Source organism: Centroberyx affinis, unplaced genomic scaffold (genome assembly GCF_046629955.1).
Source record: "Centroberyx affinis isolate AG114_WGS23_722 - 3 ecotype Tasmania unplaced genomic scaffold, CSIRO-AGI_Caff_v1 ptg000355l_1, whole genome shotgun sequence".
Taxonomy (NCBI): domain Eukaryota; kingdom Metazoa; phylum Chordata; class Actinopteri; order Beryciformes; family Berycidae; genus Centroberyx; species Centroberyx affinis.
The window spans coordinates 184,883-197,509 of NW_027279026.1; positions in this window are offsets into that span (position 1 = coordinate 184,883).

Genomic DNA, 12,627 nt, shown 5'->3' on the forward strand with positions numbered 1-12,627 from the left:
CTGATAAGGGGATCAGAGTATAGCAAATTTGAGAACTACAGAGTCAAAAACAGTTTAGCATAGAAGAACAAGAGCTAGCCTAAACTGAGGGTGAAAGACTCAGACGCCTAAAACCAGGATCATAAAGAGATGGACCAGTTGGTTTCTGGTTAACCCCTTGCAAAATAGTTTGGATTAAACTAATGGCTAAGCCTGCCTGAAGAAAGTTTTTATTTTTAAAACAATGATAACAGAGCTTCGATGTGTCCATTAGGCATCCGACAGAAAGGCCTATCACCCAACTCAATCTATTGATTATTGAATACCAAGTAGGCCTACCATGGGACAAGTGGTAAAACACTCAAAAATAAAGAAAAGCATTAGTCAGGCAATGTAGAGTTAGCTTCTTGCAAAAAAAATTGAATGAACAGGTGACTTAAGCCAAAAAAAACATTAAAAACAATTAATAGAAGAAATAAAATAAAATAGCAGAGCTCGGATATGCCCGTTAGGTAGCCAACATATAGGCATGTTGCCAGACTCCGTCTATAAAGGCCAATAAGCAGATTAACTGGAAAACAGTAATTAACAACTAGACTAGGATATCAGATTCTTAATGTACAAAACCAGGCCTGAGGAGTTTGTTCATGTTAGTTTTTAGCCTACCCTTCAACAGTAGTACAATATACTATATATTAAATATGCTATACTAATATACAAAATACAACAAGATAGCATGACTCTGTCCCCGTTTACCTTAAAAATTCCCTCGTTGGTTTTGCATTATACACATCAGTCTTGCCAGTGGGAATTGTAGAAAGCTTGAGCGGCAGCAGGGGAGTCAAAGTAAAAAGTCTGTCCATCAAAATCCACGCGGAGGCGAGCAGGGTGAAGAAGCCCAAAGCGAATATTCTTTCTGTATAGTTTGGCTTTGACGTCGTTGAAGCCTGCACGTCTCCGGGCCAGGCATGCACTGAAGTCGGGGTAGAGAGAGATCTTGTGCCCGCGGAAGCGCAACTCCTCCCTTCTCTTCCCAAAGATGCGTTCCTTATCCTGGTAGTAATGGAAAAGCACGATGAAGACCCGGGGTCTAACATTGTCTCCTCCCGCGGCATTCGCTCTCCCCAGTCTGTGTGCGCGGTCCAGTTTCAGTGGTGTAGGAAAGAACTCGGCCCCGAAAATTTCAGTGAAGAAATCCGTCATAAACTTGACCGGGTCCGAGCCTTCCATCTTCTCCGGGATACCGACCACTCTCAAATTGGCCCTGCGTGAACGATTCTCCAAGTCGTCAACCTTGTCAACCAGCACGCCGTATTCACTTTTCAGCGTGGCGTATGCGTTCTCCAGCTCTACAACCCTGTCACTGTAGTCGGACAAGCCAGTCTCCATCTCCGTTATTCGCCGGGCGTGTAGGTCCATGGTGGATTGTATTGCGCCGAGGGACACGTTGACTGGAGCCAAAGCTTATCAAGCAAAGAAGTGACGGTCGCCGTGAGGTCGGTGAGTAAAACAGAGCGGAGATTTTCCAGGTCAGTCGGTAACTTGGTAGCGCTAGCTGAGGAACGCGCCTCCATCGCTGGGTGGTTAGCCGATGTGCTAGCTAGGTCGCAAGCCTGGTCGTTAGCCGAATTGCTGGCCAGCGCAGAAGTCAGCGTTTTCTCGTTTCTCCTCGTTTTTCCTGCCATTGCGAAATGTAGTGATGTACTATGTGCCCTTTTTATCTTGCAGTTTACTCAAAAAGGAAGCTGCAACTCATCAGTATGTGAAATGAAATGAAAATGTTCGGGAGCCACTTTCCCCCGACTACTCCGTCTCCATGCTCAACCGGAAGTCTCAGGAAAAATAGTTTAACAACTTTATTTGTAACTACCATAAAAAAAATATTCTTTTAAGATGGTTATATTAAAATGGGTAAAGTACAAAAATAGAGAATTTCTTATACAAGTGAGGATTTGCGTACCCAAGGGGAGTGGAGAATTGAGGGAGGAGGCCGATGACAGGGGAAGACTTGCTAACAGGACAAGGCCAACGACTGGTGAGGTGAGCAAAAGGTGTTTAGTGCAAATTTAACTCTATAGCATGCAAGTGATTCAGGAAAGGGCCCCCCTGCACTGCTTGTCCCTGTCAACACGGCCACACTCTCCTCAGGGTCCACAAAGGGCAGTTACCTACAGCTGGTTTGTCATCTAAACAAAATGAACAAATACACAAAATAATTCAGAAAGTATTCCCAGACCAGACAGGAGGTAGCTCCACACCACCACCACACAAGTGGCAATGCCGGACCACGTCAGGCGCAACTAAACCATAAATATAACTAAGGCAAAACAGCAGGGGCGGTAACCTACAAGAAGAAACAAAATTCAATAGTTATCATAGTCTGAAATCCAGACCATTACAACATTACACAAACTAGAAACTGGAAAAAAAGGAAAATACCTCTGGCACCTCAAAACACCACCGTGTAACCGGAGTCAGAATCAGAGTCATGGGAATTCCTACACTCCTCTGGAGTGCTATACTGGGGCTTGGCTTTGCTGGATCATCCCTATTCGAGGATAGCCATTAGTTAACCAACATAAAACCATTAAAACCAAGAAGAAAGAAGAGAAACACGTAACCTTGGTCCATGTCCCAATCTAATGGGGAGCCATAAGGGTCCAGGCTGATCGAACCTATAATAAGGTGAACCAGTCAGTGAAATAGTTTGGAACCTGCTATCATAATTTGCTATCATTAATATCACTCCTCTAGCATACTAGGCTTACCTTCAGCTACAAGCAGGTGTCCAGGGAAATGACCAGGTACATGGAGTATTGATAGACCAGCATTTTCACTTAACCCAAGAGAATAAAAGTCTCAAGACCGTTCACAATATTCCATGTGATTTTTTTTCCCCATCTTTTTAGCTATTAAGGTTTTAAAAGACACAGTAACTGGACTTGTGTTTTACATGGTGAAAATGTCATATAGAGAGCGCTCATCATTTAATGTACACCAGTTATAAAGATACCAAACTTAGGCATCTTCAAATCTTAACTTGAGTGGCTTACAGCTTCAGAATAAAATGGGAAACAATGGGCTTCACACAGTGATCATCTCTGCATTGCTTACATGTTGATGCACAGTATTGGGAAGGGAGATGTGTTGAATTTTGGTGATATTGACAATATTAACATTATGTGTGCTTAGTAATACTTCTTTTCCAGATGGGGAGAAGTCAGTGAGGCAGCAGCCAGGAGAGACTACACAGAGATGCTGGCAGGTCAGCATGAGGATTTCGTAGTTGAGGCGTCTTGGGCTCATTATCAACCCTGAACTCCCCAGGCATGGATAGTCAAAAATAGATGGAACTCTGAAACACCCGATTTATGTGCTGTGGACATGTATTATGTGAAAAACGTGGGTTTGTATTTAGCATAGTAAGGTATTGTAGCTAATCGTAATTGTTGTTGTGGCCATAGAAAATATACTTCCTGATCCAGAGTGGGCGTCTGGGCACCTTGAAACCATAGCTTGAGCCTCATTATGGTAAGTAAATACAAACTACGTACATGACAGTTTTGCCTTCGGGCCAGTCGTTAGCTAGCTAGCAAGCTAATAAACGTTAACTCTTTTGGAGTGGGGATAATGTTCGCTGTTAGGCCATAAGGTGAAGCCGTTTTTCATTTAATCCCGTTCCCATATATGGGGCACTAAATAATTTTTACTTAATTAAAAAAATCATGTGGTGTTGAGCGAGAAAATAAAAGTTCTCCATCGGTCATCCTGCAGTTTTTTTTTAAAATTAGTGTTTAAAATTGGCAATAGTTCTTTCCTCGCGTAATCATATTTTGATCATGAGTGATGAGGCTTCGCGGCCCAATCGCCACGTGCTTCCCGCTAGACCAATCAGGTGGCCGCGTTTTGGAACGACAACAACCAGGATCCAAGATGTCAGCTCTCTTGTCATCAACATGGAATAGTGAAGAAGAGGAAATTATGGCCAGACCTCCTTCAAGAGTACGTAAAAAGGATTATAAACAATGCTATATGCATCTCACGTCCATAAAGAAAGAAGAGGCAAAGGATTTTACACGCAAACGGTGGGATACATTCAGAAACAGCATCAAACGGTGGCTTGGCTTGCAGGGTGAGACTCAGAGGATAGCGGAAACATACAAACATTGTATAGAAATCGAGTTTGACAATGTTCCCGAAGACGCTGGGTTTCACTCCACTCCACAAAAAGCGCGTGGATGCGGCCGAGAAACGGGTCACACAGTGTTCTGAAGCTCAAGATGCGCACGGTCTGTTCCATCGGGTAGTAGCTCAACAAGTGAATGTCCAAGAAAGAAACTTAGGTCCAGGACGGGCCTGCCAGTAGCTTGTGCTGGACCTGTGCTTCCTGCCTTGTGCATAATTTGTAAGAAACATTACTGTGGCAGGCAAACGCCAGAAGGACCATCTGTCACAGGCAGAAACGTTGTCAGCAGGTAGGTAAAAAAACAAAAACAAATTACACACACACACACAATTACATCATTTATTTAATATTTATTGTACAGTCAGAGTCAGATAAGCATTGTTTTGCATACAGCTACAAGTACATATACATCTATAACATACAGTATAATAGAGCAGGGAGACTCTGCATTAAGACTTGAAGGAGTCGCCACTATTGAAACAAAATGACCATTGTGTTGTATTAATTACATTAATAACGTGTGGAAGGCTAAGATGGAAAATAATTTGTACAAATGATAACTAGGCTAAACAGTGTATGGATCGTTCTGGACCAAGTAATTATGACAATAATATTTTGATTTATAAATTGTTTTATCATATATACTACATGGATTGTACCGACAGCGTAATAAAGAGGGAGCACTGTTTTGCACATTAGGGTAATAAAATAGCCCCCTCCTTTTTTTATTTAAAGGCCAGTTGCTGAAAGCTGCCGAGATGAAGGAAGACACTAGCGTTCTTGTGCATATTCAAGACAAAGACTGTGTGTCCCTGGAGGTGCGATACCACAAGTCCTGTTACAGACAGTACACCAGGTTCTTGACAAAGTCTACTGCAACAGTTACTGGGACCTCAGAAGAAGAACAGTGAGTTATTATATTGCGTTATCAATGAATAATTAATAATTCCATCACATTATTGCACATTTCAAAAGTAAAGCATTGACCATCTACATAGTCTGTATACTGTCTGTTTGTCTGTAGACACAATCTTGACTACACAACTCTTGGCACAGTAACTCAATATGATAAAATGTGTAGTGGTGCATGAAGGTAGAAGAACCTAGAAATAAATTATTGCAAGGCAGGGGGTATTTCATCAACCACTTGCAATCGGATGTATTTTCTTTCTGAAGAATAATTTTAAAAAATCTTCTCAAATCGCTTGGTCAATTGCTTTCGATTCAATTTGCTACTATTTATACATTGTAATGAATTGTAATGAAGGATGACACATGCTGTGACATTAACACATAATTGCATATCATATTTTGGGCTTATTTTGAGCTGTAATGCATCTATTGTAGAATTGTCCATTTTTGGCATTATTCAAAATTAAGGGGGGTGGGGTAGCATTTTGATTAATTTCAGCCATCTTGGGCCAAAATGTGCATTTCTTTTTTTCTTCCTCTGATTACACAGTGGCTACTGAAAATGTTGATGTATAAAACATCAGTGTTTTGCAAAATTTACTATGTGTATGTTTAATTTTGCTTGGTGCCAATCACTGAAGTTGAAGCGTATTTTCTACAAATTTGCCATATTTCATGGTCTAAATTCACTTGAGCATACTAATGCACCAATAGTTATCTCAGATGTTTAGGTACATGTATAAATGTCAGTTTGAGAGATATTTTGTGTTGCTAAAATGAATATAAATGAAGTTACAAGCAAAACCAGCAGCATAAGATTTTCGTTTTTTTCAATTCACATTTATATACATTTATCGATCGTGACAAAAAACTGCAGGATATTTTGCGGAGAACTTTTAACACAAAGTCCATAAGGGTGTCTATGCAAAAACGCATTTAAAAAGTAGTGCCCAGTTGTGGGAAGGAAAATCACTTTCTAGCCACTTTTTCTTAGTTCACCTTATGGCCTATGTGTTGACTAGTCCTTTAACGTTCTATCAGCTAGCAAGATAGATAACTTTAGCATTTACGTAAGCAAAAAATTACCATGACAGTCAGTGTTATGCCAGTAAGCATACTTCATCATGTTTGGAATGAAACCTAAATTAATTTAGTGCAGGAACCATATTTCCCTGGCACTGAGTAATGTTGATATGGACTAATGAGAATTCTGTGGCACTGAGTAGCTGCTACCATGTAGCGGGTTACTAAATTGGCTGTGTTAACGTTACCGGAGGAGTTTGCGAGTCAACTTTGGCTAGCACTTCACTTACCATTTTTCTAAATGTGATGCAGTTTCCACCTCCTTTGTCTTCACTCTTCAAGCGCCAAAACAAAAGTGGAAGGCAAAGAAAGAGCATGTGGCTCCTTTTTGATGATTGGATGGGAATGGAACAGACAGTGATTGGATGAATTGAATGGGGAGAATCCACAATCACTTTCCTCCTTTACCATTTCCACCCTGACAGTAGAGCGAGGGAGGTTAGAATCCAAGATTATTTCCGAGATTTTAATGAATATGGTGTCGCATTATGAGTTTTTGAGCCACATACATTTTAGATAGTGCCCCAAGGAAAACCAAAAGCTCAATCGGTGGTTAATGAAAGAAGGCCTACATTGAAAATCAATGAAATTCCCCTCTTGCTCTCATGTTATGAAGCTGAAACTACCCTACGGCAAAAGGGCGGCAGCATGGTGAGTCGTTGTCCATGTACAGAGTTAGGCCTGTGCCAGTGGTGGAAAGTAACTAAGTACATTTACTCAAGTACTGTACTTAAGTACAATTTTGAGGTACTTGTACTTTACTTGAGTATTTCCATTTTATGCTACTTTGTACTTATACTCCACTACATTTTAGAGGGAAATATTGTACTTTTTACTCCATTACATTTATTTCACAGCTATAGTTACTAGTTACTTTTCAGATCAATATTTTACATTTAAAACATCTGATCATTGTGATGGAAATTCTGGTAATAAAGGCAAATTTGAACAACTCTCTTGGTTATTCTTTATTGAGCTTCTCTGCGCAGGGAAGGATCAGCTACTGAGCGTACAAGGTCTCATGCAGACTGATACAGACAAAGGGTGAAGTTCCCTTTAAATAGCATATTCTGTTGTCTGTTCTGTCTGAACAATAGCAGAAGTCTGAGTATGATAGCAGAAGTTGCCCTTTTGGCTAGGGTCATGTCCCGGTCACTGAGAAAGGTTTAGTAAGCAAAATCAACTAAGGAAAGTACCTATCATAATTATAAGCACATGATATAATTTTCCATTACATCATCTTTATAAAATAACAATAAAATAGCATTGTTATAGATTAGACTACCCTTTTGGGTAGTGTAATCTATAGCTAAATTATTAAGATTAGCTTCACATTGACAACTTTAAAATGTTGCTTACATGTACATGTATGTCAATAAATCAGTATTACTATTCCAGTAATTTATGAAAAATATAACTCTCTAAATGGGGACAGTTTGCATAATGAGTACGTTTACTTTGATACTCTAAGTACATTTTGCTGCCAATACTTATTTACTTTTACTTAAGTAAGATTTTTAATGCAGGACTTTTACTTGTAATGGAGTATCTTTACATTGTTGTATTGCTATTTTTACTTAAGTAAAAGATCTCAGTACTTCTTCTTCCTTCTTAAAACGGGATGATTTGGTTGGCAGGGACCTATAGCGCCTCCTAGAGGGCATCAGTTGGAAAAGGTGGTGAGCAGGGTGAGACGGGTCAGAGATTCTATTTTTTGCTCTTTTGATTGTGCCTTTGTGATATAGTGATTCAACTGATGGGAGGGAGGTGCCAATAATCTTGGACGATGTATTGACTATGCGCTGCAGTTTTTTGCGTGTGTAACTGTCCATGCTGCCGTACCAGACTGTTGGATGGATGAGGTGAGTATGCTCTCAATCTCGGTTAACTGAGTAACCATGGTAACATGCCCCTATGAGGGTAATGAAAACAACTACAACTGGTTTACAAAAAGTCACGCATTTATTAATTTTGCACATACCATACAGCCCTCACCCTAAACTTGCATTGTATTGGTTCGGTGCGTTTCACACCGACTAATATGAAGCAGACCTATTGGACAGATATCTTGGTGGGAGTACAAAAAAAATCAAACTAGAACGGTGCCTAGAGGGCATTCACATTATAATGCTACACCTTGCGACCCTTTGTTTTGACGACGTAATCCTCTGCGATGCATCTCACGTACTTCCTCTGGGGCAGCCGGTAGGTCTGGCTGCACTTGTTATTCATGCCGGGGTGCTCAGGCTTGATGTAGGCGGCGTAGGCAAAGCTGAAATCAAACTGCAAAATGTACCCGGTGGGGTGTTCCTTGTATATTTTACAGAAATCCTTATTTCAGCTAGCCTGGTAAGACCATCCTGATCACGTGACCTCACATTCTGTTTCGCTCCACGGATCAGTCTGGACTTCTAGCCGCCCACATCGATTTCAGTGGGCGGGAGTACTTGCCTTGACAAACTCCTTCAGCCAATCAGCGAATCCAAATTCAAATCCAGTCAGGAGAACGTCGAAAACGGCGAACAAGAAAACTCCGCTAGTGCATACTCTTGTTCTTGTTTAATTGTTATTGAGTCTATTTCTGCAATAACTGCACTTATGGCTGTGTTTACCGCTCGTTACTTCGGGTGACACCATTACTGTTTTGGCAGCGGCATCACATCATCAACCTCGACGCAGTCCGATTGGCCCGGTTCCATTGCAAGTTCTGGAAATCGATGTGGGCGGCTAGAAGTCCAGACTGATCCATGGAGCGAAACAGAATGTGAGGTCAGGTGATCAGGATGGTCTTACCAGGCTATATTTTAGCAGCTACTTATGTAAACACAACCCCCCCCCCCCCCTTCATCTACGTTTACTGGAAGAAATTAACCTTTGTATTTAATCATCGGGATATGCCGAGATTGATGTCACAAAGGGAAATCAGTCTCGAGGTCCATCCGAAGTGGCTCCATGTTTGAGAATTCTCATGACTGCAAACATGGATGCATTTCATCTATAGGTGAGTGGTGAAACATACAAACGTACAATAACACAAGCCATCAAAGACGAACTCAAACGCAGACCATACTGTTTTCTTTGAATGCTCTCTCTGTACTGTTGGTTGGGATAGGTCCCATCACAGCCGATGTTTACGAGACATGATTTTATATATGGGATGAGGTCTGAATATTGGTAGAATTTGTCAAGTCTGTGTATTGTATAATTACTGGGCTGTGAGGATACCAATGTACAAATGTCTTGTGCATTTTTAGGTCTTAGTGGTTCCCTGAAGTTGTCTCTAGAACTTCAGCTGTGTGTGGGTGCATGCACGTTGGGTGAGGCTTTCATTGGCCTTAATTACAAACAATGTGTGTAAGATCATGAGTGCTTTATTGTCCCGTCTGCAAATGGGAAATTGTGGTTATCATGTGGTGGGAGACCAGTGACAACTTAAGAAATTGGTTTCAACCCCCCCGCTCCTAAATTGTGTCATTAAAATATTTATTTGGTTGATCTATTACAGATTTGCCCAAGGTCTTTGATTGCGACAAGTGGACATGCTACAGGAAGGGATTCCTCGGAGCTCTGCGACTCTGAGTAAATTTGAAGACGAGCTGCGAAGGGTTTGCAAATCTGCAATGAAAAGAATGAGAAGAAGAGGCAAGCAGGCTGTTGGAAGAAGAGATTTTCTTCTGATAGATGAAAGCAAATTTGGCCATAAAATAAAGGTATTTAAATTTCAGCTGAATAATGGTGTAAATGTTGGTCTTTTCAAAGTCACTTTGGGATCGTTTGGCTTCCGGAGACTTGCATTATGCTGGACAGGCTGCATGGAGCCATTTTATGTTTATTTTCCATTATTTGTTTCACCGTCAAGTCAAGTCAGGTCCCCAGCAACTTCAGTTGTTTTGGAGAAGGCTTCTACGCCGTTCCGCTTTGGAGCTCAGGGCGCTGTATGGACTAACAAACTTCACCCGAGTTTCAACTGGCATGGGGGTGAGTAGATAATGACTGAATTTTCATTTTTGGGTGAACTATTCCTTTAAGCATTTTGGAAATGACTTGTGATTTATTCTCTCCTATTTTCCACCATGATTGTAGAAACAATGTTTTATTGTGGGTATTATTGTTAGAGACCTCATTTTGACATATTTCCCTCTTGTGAATTTCAGTACAACAGAGGTTCCTGGGTGGTGGGCATCAGGGATGAAAGGAGGAGACCCATTCTTAGGATTGTACTTCACCGGCCAGCCAGGCATCTTATGCCCCTTATAAAGAAGCACATTCGACAAGGAAGCTCAGTCATTTCAGATGGATGGAGATCTTCAGGATGAACGTTACAATCACCTAACAGTCAACCATCAAAGTTGACCCTGTTACAGGTGCACACAGAAGTACATGAGTGTGAAGTATTGAAGATGGTAGCTTAGCTACTAAAGAGCAAGTTCATATTGACCTGTGTAGGTTTTATCTTTGTGCAGTTATCTTTTTGTGAAGTTATATTGGCACTGGAAGTATGATTGCCAATTTTCAACTGTATACTATACTATACTGTACTGTAATGTACTGTACTATGCTGCTATATTTATTTGTCATTGTATGGCATGATTATATACACTTTTATGCATGTCCAGTATTCTACTGCTGTAGTCTCTGGTGCTGCTGCTTGGCCTGTGACTGTGTCATCAGATGTGGGATTTAGAGTGCTAAATGGAGCCTGTCTCCTAGAAATAGCATATTGACAAGTGTCAAAATTTATACAAGCATGTCATATTCTTACAAATACATAGAGATACGGTTGAAATCTGTGTGACCCTTTAAATACACACCAAAAAGCTCTGTCAGCTGAAAATTATAGAGCTAGTTTAGGTTGTGAAAGTTAGATCTTTGTACAGTTTTATACTACATGCAGTACATTTGTTCTTAGCTTTGAAAAAACTTAAATATCTTTTAAAAGATGTGTTTCAAAATCACTGAAGTCCATTTCTACTTGCACTGACTTTGTTCTTCCACTACTGAATGGGAATAGAACCTGTGCATCTCAATAGAATATATTTTTTCAAGGTGCAACTCATCACTTAAGAATAGGGTCTGTTAATTCTAGCTGTTAATTCTCTGTAGTTACTTCTCTTCCATTTTCCAATTCACACAGACAAATAAGACTAATGAGGGGTGTCCTAGTGGCTCAGTGGTCTATGGTGATACTCTGAGAGACAACAGAAAAGCTAAACAACTGTTTTTCATTTGAATGATAAAAAATGATTGACCACTAGGCACACAGACCAGCAACAAACATTAAATGCTTATATGCTTAGTTGAAACAAGTACAGATCCTGTACAGGCCCACGGTGCATGTGTTGAATTCCAGTAGCTGCGGCCACACTGATCCGAAGGAAAACGGACAGTATTATTGATTTCTGTCCACTGGGCTGTTTTGGAATGTCAACATGGTGGAGAGGCAGAAATACAGCAGCCTAGCTTCGCTCATAGTGGTGCTACTTCATAGAAACAAGTTAAATTCACTTGAACACATCGTTTTATCACTCACATTGGGTTGAAAATAGGAAAGAATGTAGTTTCTTCTTTCTCGACGTGCACAACACAACCTGTCAGCTGCGCGGCTCAGCTTAAACTGTCTGTGCCTGTCATGTGATTGTGCGTTTGTTTAATAATGTGGCCTGGCTTCCCGGTTGATAGGAGTTTTCCGTTTTTAATGGTGCATTCCATTGTCCTCGGAACTCTGAGAAAAATGACTTCCAACACGGAAAAGTGCAACAGAACGGTTGTGCAAGTCGGAATTCCCAGTCGGAAATTCGGGCAAGATTAATTCCGCCCGAGTTCTGTCCGACATAAACACAGCTGACGTCACAGCATCAATTTGTACTTAATAAAACTTGATTTTACTTGATATGCAGTTTTTGTGTCAGGAAAACGTGTTGTAACAACTTTGTAGTTTCAATTTGTAACGTAATTCAGTTGACTTGTGCTTCGTTATTAGATAGAAGTCTTTCTAGTATTACTAGAGCATTAATAGGTACCGTTAATGTTAATGAGTAAAGGCTGTTGCGTCCATGTTTGCCCGAGAAGACGCACTGGTATGCGTTTAGATCGATTAGCAACTTGAGACGCGACGAGTCAAACGTTTATCCACACAATACACAAACATCGATACTTTCTGTAGGTGTTTTAGGTCCAGACGACATTTCGGCTAATCTCTATACACAGATATCTGCATATGAGACGTTGTCTCTCAACTTCAACTCCATTCTTGCATCTCAAGTTGCTAATTGGACTGTAAACAATGACCGGCACATGGAAGAGGAAGTCTTGGCCCGGATGTCCTCTGGCTACACCGGAAACCTCGAAATATTGGCCGTCGCCCCCAGAGTCTAATCGTCATCAGACCGATAGACGATGGGTTCCGAGACTGGATCATCCCTAACACACATAAGCCTATCATGTTGAGCCTCAACAGACTGAACACT